This window comes from Lutra lutra, chromosome 3 (genome assembly GCF_902655055.1).
Source record: "Lutra lutra chromosome 3, mLutLut1.2, whole genome shotgun sequence".
NCBI classification, from domain to species: domain Eukaryota; kingdom Metazoa; phylum Chordata; class Mammalia; order Carnivora; family Mustelidae; genus Lutra; species Lutra lutra.
Genome location: NC_062280.1, coordinates 78,770,911 through 78,788,442, shown reverse-complemented (window position 1 = coordinate 78,788,442; position 17,532 = coordinate 78,770,911). Strand labels below are relative to the sequence as shown.

General features: G+C 39.6%; 1 pseudogene; it reads right to left on the bottom strand.

Moving 5' to 3' along the window:
- Positions 1 to 685: 685 nt before the first annotated feature.
- Positions 686 to 17,532, bottom strand: part of LOC125095569 (glyceraldehyde-3-phosphate dehydrogenase-like) — a 61,319-nt pseudogene continuing 44,472 nt past the window's right edge.

Sequence of the window (17,532 nt, the reverse complement as noted above, 5' to 3'; positions counted from 1 at the left end):
GGGAAGCAGGCTCCCCACTGAGCAGAGAGCCTGATGTGGGGCTCTATCCCAGGACCCTGAGACCATGACCCAAGCTGAAGGCAGAGGCTTAACCCTCTGAGCCACCCAGGTGCTCCAATTTCACATTTTTTAATGGATAGACTGGGAAGATTGATGGTTTGTTTTGTTCCTGGTAAAAGAGTAAAGAACTTGGAGCAGTTTTGGGCTGGTGTACATGTACTCAAGACTGATTTAAATTGGAAGGACATTTATCTGAAGTTACAAAACTCAGCCAATCAGAGTCACTGCCCTGAAGAGCTAGAGCATAGCTCACTCCATCCTTAGGATAAGGTCAAAACTCCTTTAAATGAAACATAAGACCTCATACGACTTGGTCCTTGCTTACAGTTCTCAGTACCTCAGTAATGCTGACCTGCTTTCTCAACTACATACTTTCACGTAATTGTTCTCTTCACCTAGAACACTCTGTCCTTTTAAAAATTTTCACTGAATTAATTTCCACGTATCAGCTAAGTACCTCTTTCTTTGTGAAAAGCTGGACTCCCCCAACCTCCACCCTGGCCGACTTGGTCAGGTGCCTTAGTGGTATTTTATTTTATTTTCCTCTCTTTCTTTCTTTCTTCCTTCCTTCCTTCCTTTCTTTCTTTCTTTCTTTTTTTTTTTTGGCTGGGTACAGTATACTTTACTGATGGGACATGACAATGTAGGGCTCCCGAAGCCCCTCCCCTTCTTCAGGGGGTCTGGGATGGAAATGGTGGAGGTCAGGAGATTCTGTGTTTTGGGGGATAAGTTGGGGCAGGGACTCCCCAGCAGCTGAGGGCTTTCTCTTCCTCTTGCTTTCACTGGGATTGGTGGTTTAATGGGCTCTTACTCCTTGGAGGCCATGTGGACCATTAGGTCCACCATCCAGTTGCTATAGCCAAATTCATTGTCATACAAGGAAATGAGCTTGACAAAGTGGTCACTGAGAGCAAAGCCAGACCTGGCATTGAAGGTGGGAGAGTGGGTGTCACTGTTAACATTGCAGGAGACAACTGGGTCCTCAGTGTACCCCAGGATGTATTTGAGGGGGCCCTTTGTTGTCTGCTTCACCACCTTCTTGATGTCATTGTATTTGGAAGTTTTGTACAGGTGGCAGGTCAGATCCATTACAGACACGTTGCAGGTGGAGACATGGAAGGCCATACCAGTGAGCTTCCCATTCAGCTCAGAGATGACCTTGCCTACAGCCTTGGCAGTGCCAATAGGAAGTAGGGATAATGTTCTGGGCAGCTCCTTGACCGTCATGCCACAGCTTCCCAGAGGGGCTGTCCACGGTCTTCTGGGTGGCAGTGATGGCATGGACAGGGGTTGTGAGTCCCTCCATGATGCCAAAGTTGTCATGGATGACTGTGGCCAGAGGATCCAAGCAGTTGGTGGTACAGGAGGAATTGCTAACGGTCTTGAGGGAGTTGTCATACTCCTCATGGTTTATACCTCTCAGGAACATGGGGGCATCAGCAGAAGGAGCAGAGATAATGACCCTCTTGGCCCCAACCTTCAAATGAGCCCCAGCCTTCTCCATGGTGGTGAAGACTCCAGTGGACTCTATAACACATTCAGCACCAGTATCATCACCCCATTTGATGTTCGTGGGATCTCGCTCATAGAAGACGGAGATGGACTTTCCATTGATGACAAGTTTCCTGTTCTCATCCTTGACTGTTCTATGGAATTTGCCATGGGTGGAATCATACAGGACCATGTAGCTGAGGTCAATGAAAGGGTCATTGATGGTGACAAGATCTACTTTGCCAGAGTTAAAAGCAGCCCTGGTAACCAGGTGACCAATATGGCCAAATCTATTCACTCTGACCTTCCCATTGTGTCTTGGGGATGCAGCTGTCACAGCACCAGAAGATGCAGCTGTCTGTTGAAAGGGAGGAGCAGAGAGGCAATATTTTGTTCTTTATGCTCCAGTAGCACTTTGTTCCTACCTCTCTGATAATATTTTATTTTATTTTTTAAGGTTTTATTTATTTATTTATTTGACAGACAGAGATCACAAGTAGGCAGACAGTCAGGCAGAGAGAGAGAGGGAAGCAGGCTCCCTGCTGAGCAGAGAGCCCAATACGGTGCTCGATCCCAGGACCCTGGGATCATGACCTGAGCCGAAGGCACAGGCTTTAACCCACTGAGCTACCCAGGCGCCCCGTGTGATAATATTTTATATACTAAATTGTAATTGACAATTTACTTGTTCATACTTATAACTAGACTCAGGATAAGAGAGGGCAAACACTACATCTTTCTTTTTTTTTAGATTTTATTTATTTGTCAGAGAGAGAGGGAGAGAGAGCGAGCACAGGCAGACAGAATGACAGGCAGAGGCAGAGGGAGAAGCAGGCTCCCCGCTGAGCAAGGAGCCCAATGTGGGACTCAATCCCAGGACGCTGGGATCATGACCTGAGCCGAAGGCAGCTGCTTAACCAACTGAGCCTCCCAGGCGTCCCACACTACATCTTTCGTAACAGTTGTAGTTCAATACTTGACACAAAACATGCATCTGATAGACTTTTATTGAATGGATCAATGCATAAATAAGTAAATGTCAGTGTTAACCAGTGGTTTCAAATAGGGATGACTGACTTTACCTATCAGTGAATATCTGGCAATATCTAGAGACATTTTGATTGATAAGATTTGGGATGAGTGGTGTTAGGAGACCTAGTGGGTACAAGCCAGAGATGCAGCTAAAAATTGTATAGTGCAGGAGGCTCAGTGCCCCCATAAACAAGGGTTCTGTGGTTCAAAATATCAATAGTGTCAAGACCAAGAAGCTCTGGTGTAAATAATACTGTGTTTATTGTAACAGGTTATACTTTACCCTAAAGTATCTTTAGGGGAAAGTAGTGGGAAAAAATGAGTAGCAAATGTAAATAACTGGGATATTTGGAAGCAGTTCAAAGTGAGGTCCAAGGAGAGTGGTTCAGAACGAAGGTCATGGAGAGCAACGGAAGCCAGTCTTCTGGTGTTAGTGGTGTGTAGTGTGTGGTGGCTGAGTAAAGGAGGTCAAAATGTTCATGTTTAGATGTGCTTTCCAGTGTATGTATAATTCTCTTCTTATTCCCTCTAGTTATTACTCTTTTGTGTTACCTTAAGTTCTTTCTACTTTCCATAAAATAATTGTCACTCAGTTGTGGAGTTTATAAAATATATATTGTCTTTAAACATTCTAAATTTTTATACTGAGGAGGAAAACTGAAAGTGAATAGACCATAATTTGTGGGAGAAAGATGCACAGAGAACCTGAAGTGATTTCAACAGGGGATAAAGAAAACATTGTCTTTCTGCATGTCTTCTTAGAAACAGGGACACATTATTTCATACAATCTGTATAGCATCTTTCTTTGATCATGTTTTATTTATTGTTAAGCATAGTAAGACCATTGTTTCTATATATATATATCTGAAATGTATCTAAATTTAAATCAAACTGGCCTTCAAAATCATATACAGTATAAAAAATGGAACCAATTAATAAATAAGAAAATGTTTGGAGTATTAGGTAAGGACAAATGATATTTAACTGGCTCTGTAACTTATGGTCTATCATTCTGATTAATAACCAGATGTACTGTATCTATGGAAACGAAGAGAAAAATGATTTCTGCTTCCAACAAATGTACGAAGATGAGAAATATTGTGCTTCTCTGAATAATCAGGACAGATGTTGCTCTCCTTGTTAACCTTGTGTTATTATCTATTTTACCATGACAAAAGCTAAGTCATGTGGGTGGAAATCAAAAGGTATAAGATTAAGAAAATGGATGGATGTTGCCTTAAAGAAAGTTATATGTTATCAATTAATTTGGAATTCTGAATTGCTTTTTGAATTAGGAAATAAAAATGTTCAAACTTAAACAGTTTCTAAGTGAATTCTGCAATTTGACTCATGTATATGACCATTATATCTAAGCTTTATAGGCAAATTTTAATGGAAAATTTCTAAGATTAAGAACATTGAAGAATAAAAATTAACCAGGGGCACCTGGGTGGCTCAGTTGGTTAAGCATCTGACTCTTGATTTTGGCTCAAGTCATGATAGTCATGATTGTAGGGTCGTGAGATCAAGTCCTGCGTTAGGCTCAGTGCTTGGTATAGAGCCTACTTAAGATTCTCTTTCTGCCTCTTTCTCTGCCTCTCCTCCTCCCCCTTTGCTCTCTTGCCCTCTCCCTCTCTCTTAAAAAAAAAAAAAGAATAAAAATTAATCCAACAGGGGGGAGGAGTCAAGATGGAGGAGAAGTAGCAGGCTGAGACTACTTCAGGTAGCGGGAGATCAGCTAGATAGCTTATCTAAAGATTGCAAACACCTACAAATCAAACGAGATCAAAGAGAAGAAGAACAGCAATTCTAGAAACAGAAAATCAACCACTTTCTAAAAGGTAGGACTGGCGGAGAAGTGAATCCAAAGCAATGGGAAGATAGACCGCGGAGGGAGGGGCCGGCTCCCAGCAAGCGGCAGAGCAACGGAGCACAAAATCAGGACTTTTAAAAGTCTGTTCCGCTGAGGGACATCGCTCCAGAGGCTTAACCGGGGTGAAGCCCACGCGGGGTCAGTGTGGCCTCAGGTCCCGCATAGTCACAGAAGGATCGGGGGTGTCTGAGTGTCTCAGAGCTTACAGGTATTAGAACGGGGAAGCCGGCTACAGAGACAGAGCCGAGGAGTGAGCTCTAAGCTTGGGGTTACCTTGAACTGGTTGCAGGCTCGGTCAGCTTGGAGCGCGGCCGGAGGCAGGGTGGCGGGAGTCATTGGGCGCTGTTCTCTGAGGGCGCACTGAGAAGTGGGGCCCTGGGCTCTCGGCTCCTCCGAGCCAGAGACTGGGAGGCCGCCATCTTCATTCCCGTCCTCCGGAACTCCACGGAAAGCGTTCAGGGAACAAAAGCTCCAGAAAGCAAACCCGAGCGGATTACTCAGATCGGCCTGGTTAAGGGCGGTGCAATTCCGCCTGGGGCAAAGACACTTGAGAATCACTACAACAGGCCCCTCCCCCAGAAGATCAACAAGAAACCCAGCCAGGACCAAGTTCACCTACCAAGGAGTGCAGTTTCAATACCAAGGAGAGCAGCGGAATTCCAGAGGAGGAGAAAGCAAAGCACGAATTCATGGCTTTCTCCCCATGATTCTTTAGCCTGGCAGCTAATTTAATTTGTTTTTCTTTTTCAATTTTTTTTCGCTTCTTCTGCTAAATTATTTTTTAACTTTTATCCTTTTCTTTTTTAACATTTTTTAACTAGTTTACCTAATATACATATATTTTTTCCTTTTTATATTTTTTCTTTATTGGTATTCTTTTTTTAATTGTTTCTCTTTTTTTTTCTTCTTTCTGAACCTTTTTATCCCCTTTCTCCACCCTCACGATTTGGGATCTCTTCTGATTTGGCTGAAGCATATTTTCCTGGGGTTGTTGCCACCCTTTTAGTATTTTACTTGCTCCTTCATATACTCTTATCTGGACAAAATGACAAGGCGGAAAAATTCACCACAAAAAAAAGAACAAGAGGCAGTACCAAAGGCTAGGGACCTAATCAATACAGACATTGGTAATATGTCAGATACAGAATTCAGAATGATGATTCTCAAGGTTCTAGCCAGGCTCGAAAAAGGCATGGAAGATATTAGAGAAACCCTCTCGGGAGATATAAAAGCCCTTTCTGGAGAAATAAAAGAACTAAAATCGAACCAAGTTGAAATAAAAAAAACTATTAATGAGGTGCAATAAAAAATGGAGGCTCTCACTGCTAGGATAAATGAGGCAGAAGAAAGAATTAGCGATATAGAAGACCAAATGACAGAGAATAAAGAAGCTGAGCAAAAAAGGGACAAACAGCTACTGGACCACGAGGGGAGAATTCGAGAGATAAGTGACACCATAAGACGAAAGAACATTAGAATAATTGGGATTCCAGAAGAAGAAGAGAGAGAGAGGGGAGCAGAAGGTATATTGGAGAGAATTATTGGAGAGAATTTCCCCAATATGGCAAAGGGAACAAGCATCAAAATCCAGGAGGTTCAGAGAACCCCCCTCAAGATCAATAAGAATAGGTCCACACTGCGTCACCTAATAGTAAAATTGACAAGTCTTAGTGACAAAGAGAAGATCCTGAAAGCAGCCAGGGAAAAGAAGTCTGTAACGTACAATGGTAAAAATATTAGATTGGCAGCAGATTTATCCACAGAGACCTGGCAGGCCAGAAAGAGCTGGCATGATATATTCAGAGCACTAAACGAGAAAAACATGCAGCCAAGAATACTATATCCAGCTAGGCTATCATTGAAAATAGGAGAGATTAAAAGCTTCCAGGACAAACAAAAACTGAAAGAATTTGCAAATACCAAACCAGCTCTACAGGAAATATTGAAATATTGAAAGCAAAGAGAGACCCTAAAAGAAGTAGATCAGAAAGAAACAGAGACAATATACAATAACAGTCACCTTACAGGCAATACAATGGGACTAAATTCATATCTCTCAATAGTTACCCTGAATGTTAATGGGCTAAATGCCCCAATCAAAAGACACAGGGTATCAGAATGGATAAAAAAACAAAACCCATCTATATGTTGCCTACAAGAAACTCATTTTAAACCTGAAGACACCTCCAGATTTAAAGTGAGGGGGTGGAAAAGAATTTACCATGCTAATGGACATCAGAAGAAAGCAGGAGTGGCAATCCTTATATCAGATCAATTAGATTTTAAGCCAAAGACTATAATAAGAGATGAGGAAGGACACTATATCATACTCAAAGGATCTGTCCAACAAGAAGATCTAACAATTTTAAATATCTATGCCCCTAACGTGGGAGCAGCCAACTATATAAACCAATTAATAACAAAATCAAAGAAACACATCAACAATATTACAATAATAGTAGGGGACTTTAACACCCCCTCACTGAAATGGACAGATCATCCAAGCAAAAGATCAACAAGGAAATAAAGGCCTTAAATGACACACTGGACCAGATGGACATCACAGATATATTCAGAACATTGCATCCCAAAGCAACAGAATACACATTCTTCTCTAGTGCACATGGAACATTCTCCAGAATAGATCACATCCTCGGTCCTAAATCAGGTCTCAACCATTATCAAAAGATTGGAATCATTCGCTGCATATTTTCAGACCACAATGCTCTGAAGCTAGAACTCAGTCACAAGAGGAAATTTGGAAAGAACCCAAATACATGGAGACTAAACAGCATCCTTCTAAAGAATGAATGGTCAACCAGGAAATTAAAGAAGAATTGAAAAAATTCATGGAAACAAATGATAATGAAAACACAATGGTTCAGAATCTGTGGGACACAACAAAGGCAGTCCTGAGAGGAAAATATATAGCGGTACAAGCCTTTCTCAAGAAACAAGAAAGGTCTCAGGTACACAACCTAACCCTACACCTAAGGGAGCTGGAGAAAGAACAAGAAAGAAACCCTAAACCCAGCAGGAGAAGAGAAATCATAAAGATCAGAGCAGAAATCAATGAAATAGAAACCAAAAAAACAATAGAACAAATCAACGAAACTAGGAGCTGGTTCTTTGAAAGAATTAATAAGATTGACAAACCCCTGGCCAGACTTATCAAAAAGAAAAGAGAGAGGACCCAAATAAATAAAATCATGAATGAAAGAGGAGAGATCACAACGAACACCAAAGATATACAGACAATTATAAGAACATACTATGAGCAACTCTACACCAACAAATTTGACAATCTGGAAGAAATGGATGCATTCCTAGAGACATATAAACTACCACAACTGAACCAGGAAGAAATAGAAAGCCTCAACAGACCCATAAGCAGTAAGGAGATTGAAACAGTCATCAAAAATCTCCAAACAGGGACACCTGGGTGGCTCAGTTGGTTAAGCAGCTGCCTTCAGCTCAGGTCATGATTTCAGCGTCCTGGGATCGAGTCCCGCATCGGGCTCCTTGCTCAGCAGAAGCCTGCTTCTCCCTCTGCCTCTGCCTGCCATTCTGTCTGCCTGTGCTTGCTCTCTCTCCCTCTCTCTCTGACAAATAAATAAAATCTTAAAAAAAAAAAAAAAATCTCCAAACAAACAAAAGCCCAGGGCCAGATGGCTTCCAGGGGAAATTCTACCAAACATTTAAAGAAGAACTAAGTCCTATTCTCCTGAAATTGTTCCAAAAAATAGAAACGGAAGGAAAACTTCCAAACTCCAAACTTTATGAGGCCAGCATCACCGTGATCCCAAAACCAGACAAGGATCCCATCAAAAAGAGAACTACAGACAAATATCCTTGATGAACACAGATGCAAAAATTCTCGCCAAAATACAAGCCAATAGGATTCAACAGTACATTAAAAGGATTATTCACCACGACCAAGTGGGATTTATTCCAGGGCTGCAAGTTTGGTTCAACATCCGCAAATCAATCAATGTGATACAACACATTAATAAAAGAAAGAACAAGAACCATATGATACTCTCCATAGATGCTGAAAAAGCATTTGACAAAGTACAGCATCCCTTCCTGATCAAAACAATTCAAAGTGTAGGGATAGAGGGCACATACCTCAATATTATCAAAGCCATCTATGAAAAACCCACTGCAAATATCATTCTCAATGGAGAAAAACTGAAAGCTTTTCCGCTAAGGTCAGGAACACGGCAGGGATGTCCGTTATCACCACTGCTATTCAACATAGTACTAGAAGTCCTAGCCTCAGCAATCAGACAACAAAAGGAAATTAAAGGCATCCAAATCGGCAAAGAAGAAGTCAAACTATCACTCTTCGCAGATGATATGATACTATATTTGGAAAACCCAAAAGACTCCACTCCAAAACTGCTAGAACTTGTACAGGAATTCAGTAAAGTGTCAGGATATAAAATCAATACACAGAAATCAGTTGCATTTCTCTACACCAACAACAAGACAGAAGAAAGAGAAATTAAGGAGTCCATCCCATTTACAATTGCACCCAAAACTATAAGATACCTAGGAATAAACCTAACCAAAGCGGCTAAGCATCTACACACAGAAAACTATAAAGTACTCATGAAAGAAATTGAGGAAGACACAAAGAAATGGAAAAATGTTCCATGCTCCTGGATTGGAAGAATAAATATTGTGAAAATGTCTATGCTACCTAAAGCAATCTACACATTTAATGCAATTCCTATCAAAGTACCATCCATTTTTTTCAAAGAAATGGAACAAATAATCCTAAAATTTATATGGAACCAGAAAAGACCTCGAATAGCCAAAGCAATATTGAAAAAGAAAGCAAAAGTTGGTGGCATCACAATTCCGGACTTCAAGCTCTATTACAAAGCTGTCATCATCAAGACAGCATGGTACTGGCACAAAAACAGACACATAGATCAATGGAACAGAATAGAGAGCCCAGAAATAGACCCTTAACTCTATGGTCAACTCATCTTCGACAAAGCAGGAAAGAATGTCCAATGGAAAAAAGACAGCCTCTTCAATAAATGGTGTTGGGAAAATTGGACAGCCACATACAGAAAAATGAAATTGGATCATTTCCTTACACCACACACGAAAATAGACTCAAAATGGATGAAGGATCTCAATGTGAGAAAGGAATCCATCAAAATCCTTGAGGAGAACACAGGCAGCAACCTCTTCGACCTCAGCCGCAGCAACATCTTCCTAGGAACATCGCCAAAAGCAAGGGAAGCAAGGGCAAAAATGAACTATTGGGATTTTATCAAGATCAAAAGCTTTTGCACAGCAAAGGAAACAGTGAACAAAACCAAAAGACAACTGACAGAATGGGAGAAGATATTTGCAAATGACATATCAGATAAAGGGCTAGTGTCCAAAATCTATAAAGAACTTAGCAAACTCAACACCCAAAGAACAAATAATCCAATCAAGAAATGGGCAGAGGACATGAACAGACATTTCTGCAAAGAAGACATCCAGATGGCCAACAGACACATGAAAAAGTGCTCCATATCACTCGGCATCAGGGAAATACAAATCAAAACCACCATGAGATATCACCTCACACTAGTCAGAATGGCTAAAATTAACAAGTCAGGAAATGACAGATGCTGGCGAGGATGCGGAGAAAGGGGAGCCCTCCTACACTGTCGGTGGGAATGCAAGCTGGTGCAACCACTCTGGAAAACAGCATGGAGGTTCCTCAAAATGTTGAAAATAGAACTACCCTATGACCCTGCAATTGCACTGCTGGGTATTTACCCTAAAGATACAAAAGTAGTGATTTGAAGGGGCACGTGCACCCGAATGTTTATAGCAGCAATGTCTACAATAGCCAAACTATGGAAAGAACCTAGATGTCCATCAACAGACGAATGGATAAAGAAGATGTGGTATATATACACAATGGAATACTATGCAGCCATCAAAAGAAAGGAAATCTTGCCATTTGTGACGACGTGGATGGAACTAGAGGGTATCATGCTTAGTGAAATAAGTCAATCGTAGAAAGACAACTATCATATGATCTCCCTGATATGAGGGAGAGGAGATGCAACATGGGGGGTTAAGGGGGTAGGAGAAGAGTAAATGAAACAAGATGGGATTGGGAGGGAGACAAACCATAAGTGACTCTTAATCTCACAAAACAAACTAAGGGTTGATGGGGGGGAGGGGAGTTGGGAGAGGGAGGTGGGGTTATGGACATTGGGGAGGGTATGTGCTATGGTGATTGCTGTGAAGTGTGTAAACCTGGAGATTCACAGACCTGTACCCCTGGGGATAAAAATATATGTTTATAAAAAATAAAATTAAAAAAAATTAACCCAACAGGGAAGAGACTCCTAAACCACATTTCATAACCATAACACACCGTTAATTTTTTGAATTAAATTTAATTTTTTAAATTTCTTTTCAGTGTAGCAATTCATTGTTTATGCACCACACCCAGTGCTCCATGTAATACGTGCCCTCCATAAAACCCACCATCAGGCTCCCCAACCTCCCACACCCCTCCCTTTCAAAACCCTCAGATTGTTTTTCAGAGTCCATAGTCTCTCATGGTTCATCTCCCCTTCCAATTTCCCTCAACTCCCTTCTCTCCATCTCCCCATGTCCTCCATATTATTTGTTATGCTCCACAAATAAGTGAAGCCATATGATAATTGACTCTCTCTGCTTGACTTATTTCACTCAGCATAATCTCTTCCAGTCCCATCCATGTTGATAGAAAAGTTGGGTATTCATCCTTTCTGATGGAGGCATAGTACTCCATAGTGTATATGGACCACATCTTCCTTATCCATTCGTCTGTTGAAGGGCATCTTGGTTCTTTCCACTTTTGGTGACCGTGGCCATTGCTGCTATGAACATTGGGGTACAGATGGCCCTTCTTTTCACTACATCTGTATCTTTGGGGTAAATACCCAGTAGTGCAATTGCAGGGTCATAGTGAAACTCTACTTTTAATTTCTTAAGGAATCTCCACACTGTTCTCCAAAGTGGCTGTACTAACTTGAATTCCCACCAACAGTGTAAGAGGGTTCCCCTTTCTCCACATCCTCTCCAACACACGTTGTTTCCTGTCCTGCTAAGTTTGGCCATTCTAACTGGTGTAAGGTGGTATCTCAATGTGGTTTTGATTTGAATCTCCCTGATGGCTAGTGATGATGAACATTTTTTCATGTGTCTGATAGTCATTTGTATGTCTTCATTGGAAAAGTGTCTGTTCATGACTCCTGCCCATTTTTTGACATGATTATCTGTTTTGTGTGTGTTGAGTTTGAGAAGTTCTTTATAGATCCTGGATATCAGCCTTTTGTCTGTACTGTCATTTGCAAATATCTTCTCCCATTCCATGGGTTGCCTCTTTGTTTTGTTGACTGTTTCCTTTGCTGTGCAGAAGCTCTTGATCTTGATGAAGTCCCAAAAGTTCATTTTTGCTTTTGTTTCCTTTGCCTTTGGAGACATATCTTGAAAGAAGTTGCTGTGGCTGATTTAGAAGAGGTTACTGCCTATGTTCTCCTCTATGATTCTGATGGATTCCTGTCTCACGTTGAGGTCTTTTATCCATTTCGAGTTTATCTTTGTGTACGGTGTAAGAGAATGGTCGAGTTTCATTCTTCTACATATAGCTGCCCAATTTTCCCAGCACCATTTATTGAAGAGACTGTCTTTTTTCCACTGCATATTTTTTCCTGCTTTGTCGAATACTATTTGACCATAGAGTTGAGGGTCCATATCTGGGCTCTCTACTCTGTTCCACTACACCATCAATTTTAAATGGGATGTCCTATGAGCCATGTTGATATGAATATGGTTTTCATCAGGATAACTTATTGCTATGTAGCTTGGCAAGATTTCTTGGAAGATACCAATACTTTCCAGATGATTTTCACCAGATATTAAGGACTAAATGGGTTATATATGAGAGTTAGATCTGAAATACAATTCCTATCACCGTCATATCCACCTCTTAAGTTTGCTGTGTTCCTCTGTTTAAGTTTAAAAGTTTTAGAATCTATTTTCTATAGTTTTTCAAAAAATTAAGTTGAAGAGACCTCCCATCTGTTTACATCAGGTTTTTTGTTTGATTTTGTTTTATGTATTTTGTATTTTTATAGAACTAACTAAAAAGGAAAGCCTTTCTCATTTCACCATTCCGAGTAGATTGAATCTGTTCTGTTTGTATAGTTAATGATTGGGCTAAGCTCTCCTCCTTTGCTCAAGAGGGTTTAAAGAACTTATTCACCTGGGTGAAAAGAGATGAGAACCAATACTTGGTGCAGCTAAACAGTTGGCTCAACCTGGCTCCCTGCTAAAAGGTGAGCCTCTACCTCAACCACCAACAAGATACTGGCACAAGACTCCCATCCCTCTGGTGGGCAGGGAGGTGCTGAGGGATGTGTTCACTTTGGAGAAGTCTGACTCCGCCCTGGCACAATCTATTGATGCCCTTTTAGATGGTAAGCACTGCACAGCCACCTAACACATCAGTGGCTTAAGAAGGGTAAAAGCTACTGTTTTCCTCTCTAATACACATTTTTTCACAAACATCTCACAATATCCCAGCTAAGAGAGTATTCTTAATTTCTTTTTAAAGAGAAGGAAGCAGTTTGCCCAAAGTCACACAGATCATCAGTGGTGAAGCTACAATTCAAAAGAAGTCTCTCCAAATGTAACACTGCTGTATTCTCTTTGGCAACTCCTTCTGGCTCCTTGCAAGTCTTCTGAAGTTGCCTTTCTAACTAAAAGAGAAAGTAGCAACAATCAATTTTCCATTCTGGATCACTTAACATCTTTGTTTCTAATCAGTCAAGCACACGTTAAGGGATTTAATAGTACTCTAGAATCTCTTACTTGGAATCTTGATCCAATTCTATTGTTAACTTTGAATCCTAAGCTTTAGATAATTTCAATTTTGGCTTTTTCTGTAGAAAAAAATCATCACCATAATCTGTTATCTTACACAGGCATTTTGTGGAACACTTCATGGGTGATTTTTAAATGCCTGCTTTGAAACATTGCATGATGAAGGCAAATACCATCACTGATTGGGAACATAGTAGAGCAGGAATACATGACTAGTTTTTGATGTCATTAATGTCAAATTAAAATTGCAAGTTAAATAGGCAAAGAAGACATTTCCTCAAGACTATGGCAATAAGGAAGAGAGTTTGAATTCAACTTCAATGAAACAGAAGGCTTGAGAATTTGTAAGAACTGGGATGGGGGCAGAAATCATATACCCACTGTATCTGTTAATTGGCCTAACCCAACGAAAAAGTAAACTTTCTCATATCTTCAAGACAGGAGGAAGTTTTACAACTTGGAGCAAGGCATCCCTTAAAGTTAGTTTCCAATCTTTCCACAGAGACTGGGAGACAGGAATGCTATCTTCCCTGACGAACACATCTGCATTATTACAAGCTATTCCTCTGCCAAAATGGCATCTTCTTTTTTTTTTTTTTTAAAGATTTTTATTTATTTGACAGACAGATCACAAGTAGGCAGAGAGGCAGGCAGAGAGAGAGGAGGAGGAGGCAGGCTTCCTGCTGAGCAGAGAGCCCGATGTGAGGCTCGATCCCAGGACCCTGGGATCATGACCTGAGCCGAAGGCAGAGGCTTTAACCACTGAGCCACCCAGGCGCCCCCAAAATGGCATCTTCTCATTTCTTTTGTCCATGTACTCATTCTTGATCATTCTTTAGTGTTCCAGACCCTTAGTGTTTCAGACCCCTGCAAACTTTCCTATTTCTGTAGTACTTTAAATGTTATTTGAAATTTTCACTTTTACTATGTTATTATTTGGTGCTGCATCTGTTCCCTTTGTTAGACATGAGTTCCTTCGAGGCAGGAACTATATATTAATGACCAACTATATCTTACATAGTAAAAAGCATGTAGCAGGCACTCAGTAGCTTTTCTATAAATGATATAGACTAATTTTCATGTCATTTTTAAGAGAATACTCACATTTTCATGCCAACTGACATAACTTTGAAGATTCCTGCCTAGTTCCTTGTTTTATATTTTTGACTTTAAAAAAGTCCATCTAACTGGACAATTGGATCCTTGCCACTAGGAAAGTCTACAGATTAAAATCTTGGGGTGTGAACTTTGGGTTTGAGTGGTAGGGACAATCAGGTAATTTGCTTTATTTTAATATTAGGCTAAACAACTTAAAACTATTGCATAAAAAACCCTATTTGCTTTGATACATCATTCAATATTTCCTCATTGTCATTTCTGGTTTTACCTGGAGCAATTGAAGAACTTGCTTTAATATTATAGTTAGGAAATTTTAAGTACTGGGGGTTAGGATGTCAACATACATTTTTGAGTAACACAATTTAATCCATGAGGGATTTGGGAAATATAGTGAATTCCTTGTCATAGGATGTGCAAATTTAGGAAATTCAAATGGTTAATATGTTTATTTATTGTTAGAAATTGAGGGAGTAGTCATAGTTGATTGGCTTCACAAAAGGTGTTAGCTCAAATGAACTACAAACAGGGCCTGGATATTAATTGGCATTTAATAAAATCATATTGCTTATAGTCAGCCATTAATGAAATAAAGGGCTGATGGCATCAGTAGGAATAAAAGGTTTGCCAGACATTTCCTCATTACTTGCTCTTCTCATGGAATTAATGCTCAAAGTCATCTTCTTTTTATCTGAATTATACATTTATGTCAATTTATTATAAAAATTTATATGAAAGTAGTTAAAAACTCTTTCCGAATTTTAAAAAATTTCATTTGAATTCCACAGAGTTAACATTACAATGTTATATTACTTTCAGGTGTACAATATAGTGATTCAACAATTCTATGTATTACTCAGGGATTGTCATGAAAAGTGTATTCATAATCCCCTTTATATTTTCCACCCATCCCCCAACCACCCTCCCTCTGGTAACCACTGGTTTGTTCTCTATGGTTAAGCATCTGTTTTTTTTGCTTGCTTCTTTATCTTGGTTCATTTGTTTTGTTTCTTAAATTCCACATGAGTGAAATCATATATTTGTCTTTCTCTGACTATTTCACTTAGCTTGATACCCTTTAGATTTATCCATGTTGCTGTAAACAGCAAGATTTTATTTTTTTATGGCCGAGCAATATTCCAATGAATATATACCACTTCTTTTCATCTATTGATGGAAATCTGGATTACTCCCATAATTTGGCTGTTGTAAATAATGTTGCTATAGCTATAAGAGTACATATATCCTTTCAAATTAATGTTTCATATTCTTTGGTAAATACCTAGTAGTGCGACTACTGGATCATGTGGAAATTCTATTTTTAAATTTTGAGGAACCTCCCTACTGTTTTCCACAGTGTCTGTACCAGTTTGCATTCCCACCAACAGAGCATAAGGATTCCCTTTCCTCCACATCCTCACCAACACTTGTTTCTTGTGTTTTTTACTTTAGCCATTCTGACAGATGTGAGGTGATAGCTCATCGTGGTTTTGATTTGCATTTCTTTGATGATGAGTGATTCTTTTTAAATTGCTGATGTAATTGAAATGTTCAAGTCCCCTACTATTAGTGTATTGCTATCGGTTACTTCTGTTATATTGCTAATAGCTCCTTTATATATTTGGATGCATGTTAAGTGTCTAAATATTTATAACTGTTATATATTCTTGTTGGATTGTTCTCTCTCTCTCTTTTTTAAGATTTTATTTATTTATTTGACAGAGATCACAAGTAGGCAGAGAGGCAGGCAGAGAGAGAGGGGAAAGCAGGCTCCCTGCCGAGCAGAGAGCCCGATGCGGGACTTGATCCCAGGACCCTGGGATCATGACCCGAGCTGAAGGCAGAGGCCTCAACCCACTGAGCCACCCAGGCGCCCCTGGATTGTTCTCTTTATGACTATGTAGTATACTTCTTTGTCTCGTTATAGTCTTTGTTTTAAAGTTTATTTCGTCTAATATAAGTATTGCTATTCCAGCTTTCTTTTCACTTCTGTTTGCATTATAAATGTTTTTCCATCCTTTCATTTTCAGTCTGCATGTGTCATTAGGTTGGAATCTTTTATAGACAGCATATAGATGGGTCTTGCTTTTTTATTCTTTATGTCATCCCATGTCTTTTGGTTGGAACATTTAGTCCAATTACATTCAAAGTAATTATTGATAGGTATGTATTTATTGCCATTTTGTTACTTATCTTGTGGTTGTTTTTCAGTTCTTCTTTATTCCTTGCTTCTCTTGCTCTCGTCCCTCATAGTTTGCTGGCTTTCTTTAGTGATATACTTGGATTCCTTTTATTTATTTTTTGCATCTCTATTACCTGTTTTTTGATTTGTGGCTACCACTGGTTTATATACAACATCTTGTGCATACAACAGTTTATATTAAGTTGATGGTTAGGGCTAAAGTTTGCATCCATTACTTATTCCTCTCTTCCCCATATTTTACATCCTTTTGTAAATACCTTGACCAATTTTTATAGATATACTTAATGTTACTGCTTTTGTGCTTTTTACTTTTCTTACTCCCACTTATGGTCTTTCCTTTCCACTCAAAGAGTCCCTTTTAACATTTCTTATAGGGCTGATTTAGTGGTCATGAATTTCTGTAACTTTTGTTTGTTTGGGGAAACTCTTTATTTCACTTTTTATTCTGAATGATAGCCTTACTAGATAGAGTATTCTTGGTTGCAGGTTATTTTTCTTTCAGCACTTTGAATATATATGCCATGCCAAAGCCATTCTGGTTTCTGCTAAAAAATCAGCTAATAACCTTATGGGATTTCCCTGGTATGTAACTATTTTCTCTTATTGCTTTTAAAATTCTCTATCACTGCTTCTTGCCATTTTAATTACTATTTGTCTTGGTATGGACCTCCTTGTGTTGATTTTATTGGGTGCTCTCTGTGCCTTCTAGATCTAGATTTCCGTGTGCATCTCAAGATTCAGGAGATTTTCAGCTATTATTTTTTTCAAATAAATGTTCTGCCCACTTTTCTCTCTCCTCCACTTCTGGGATCCCTATAATGCAAATGTTAGTATGCTTGATGGTGTTGCTGGAGTTCC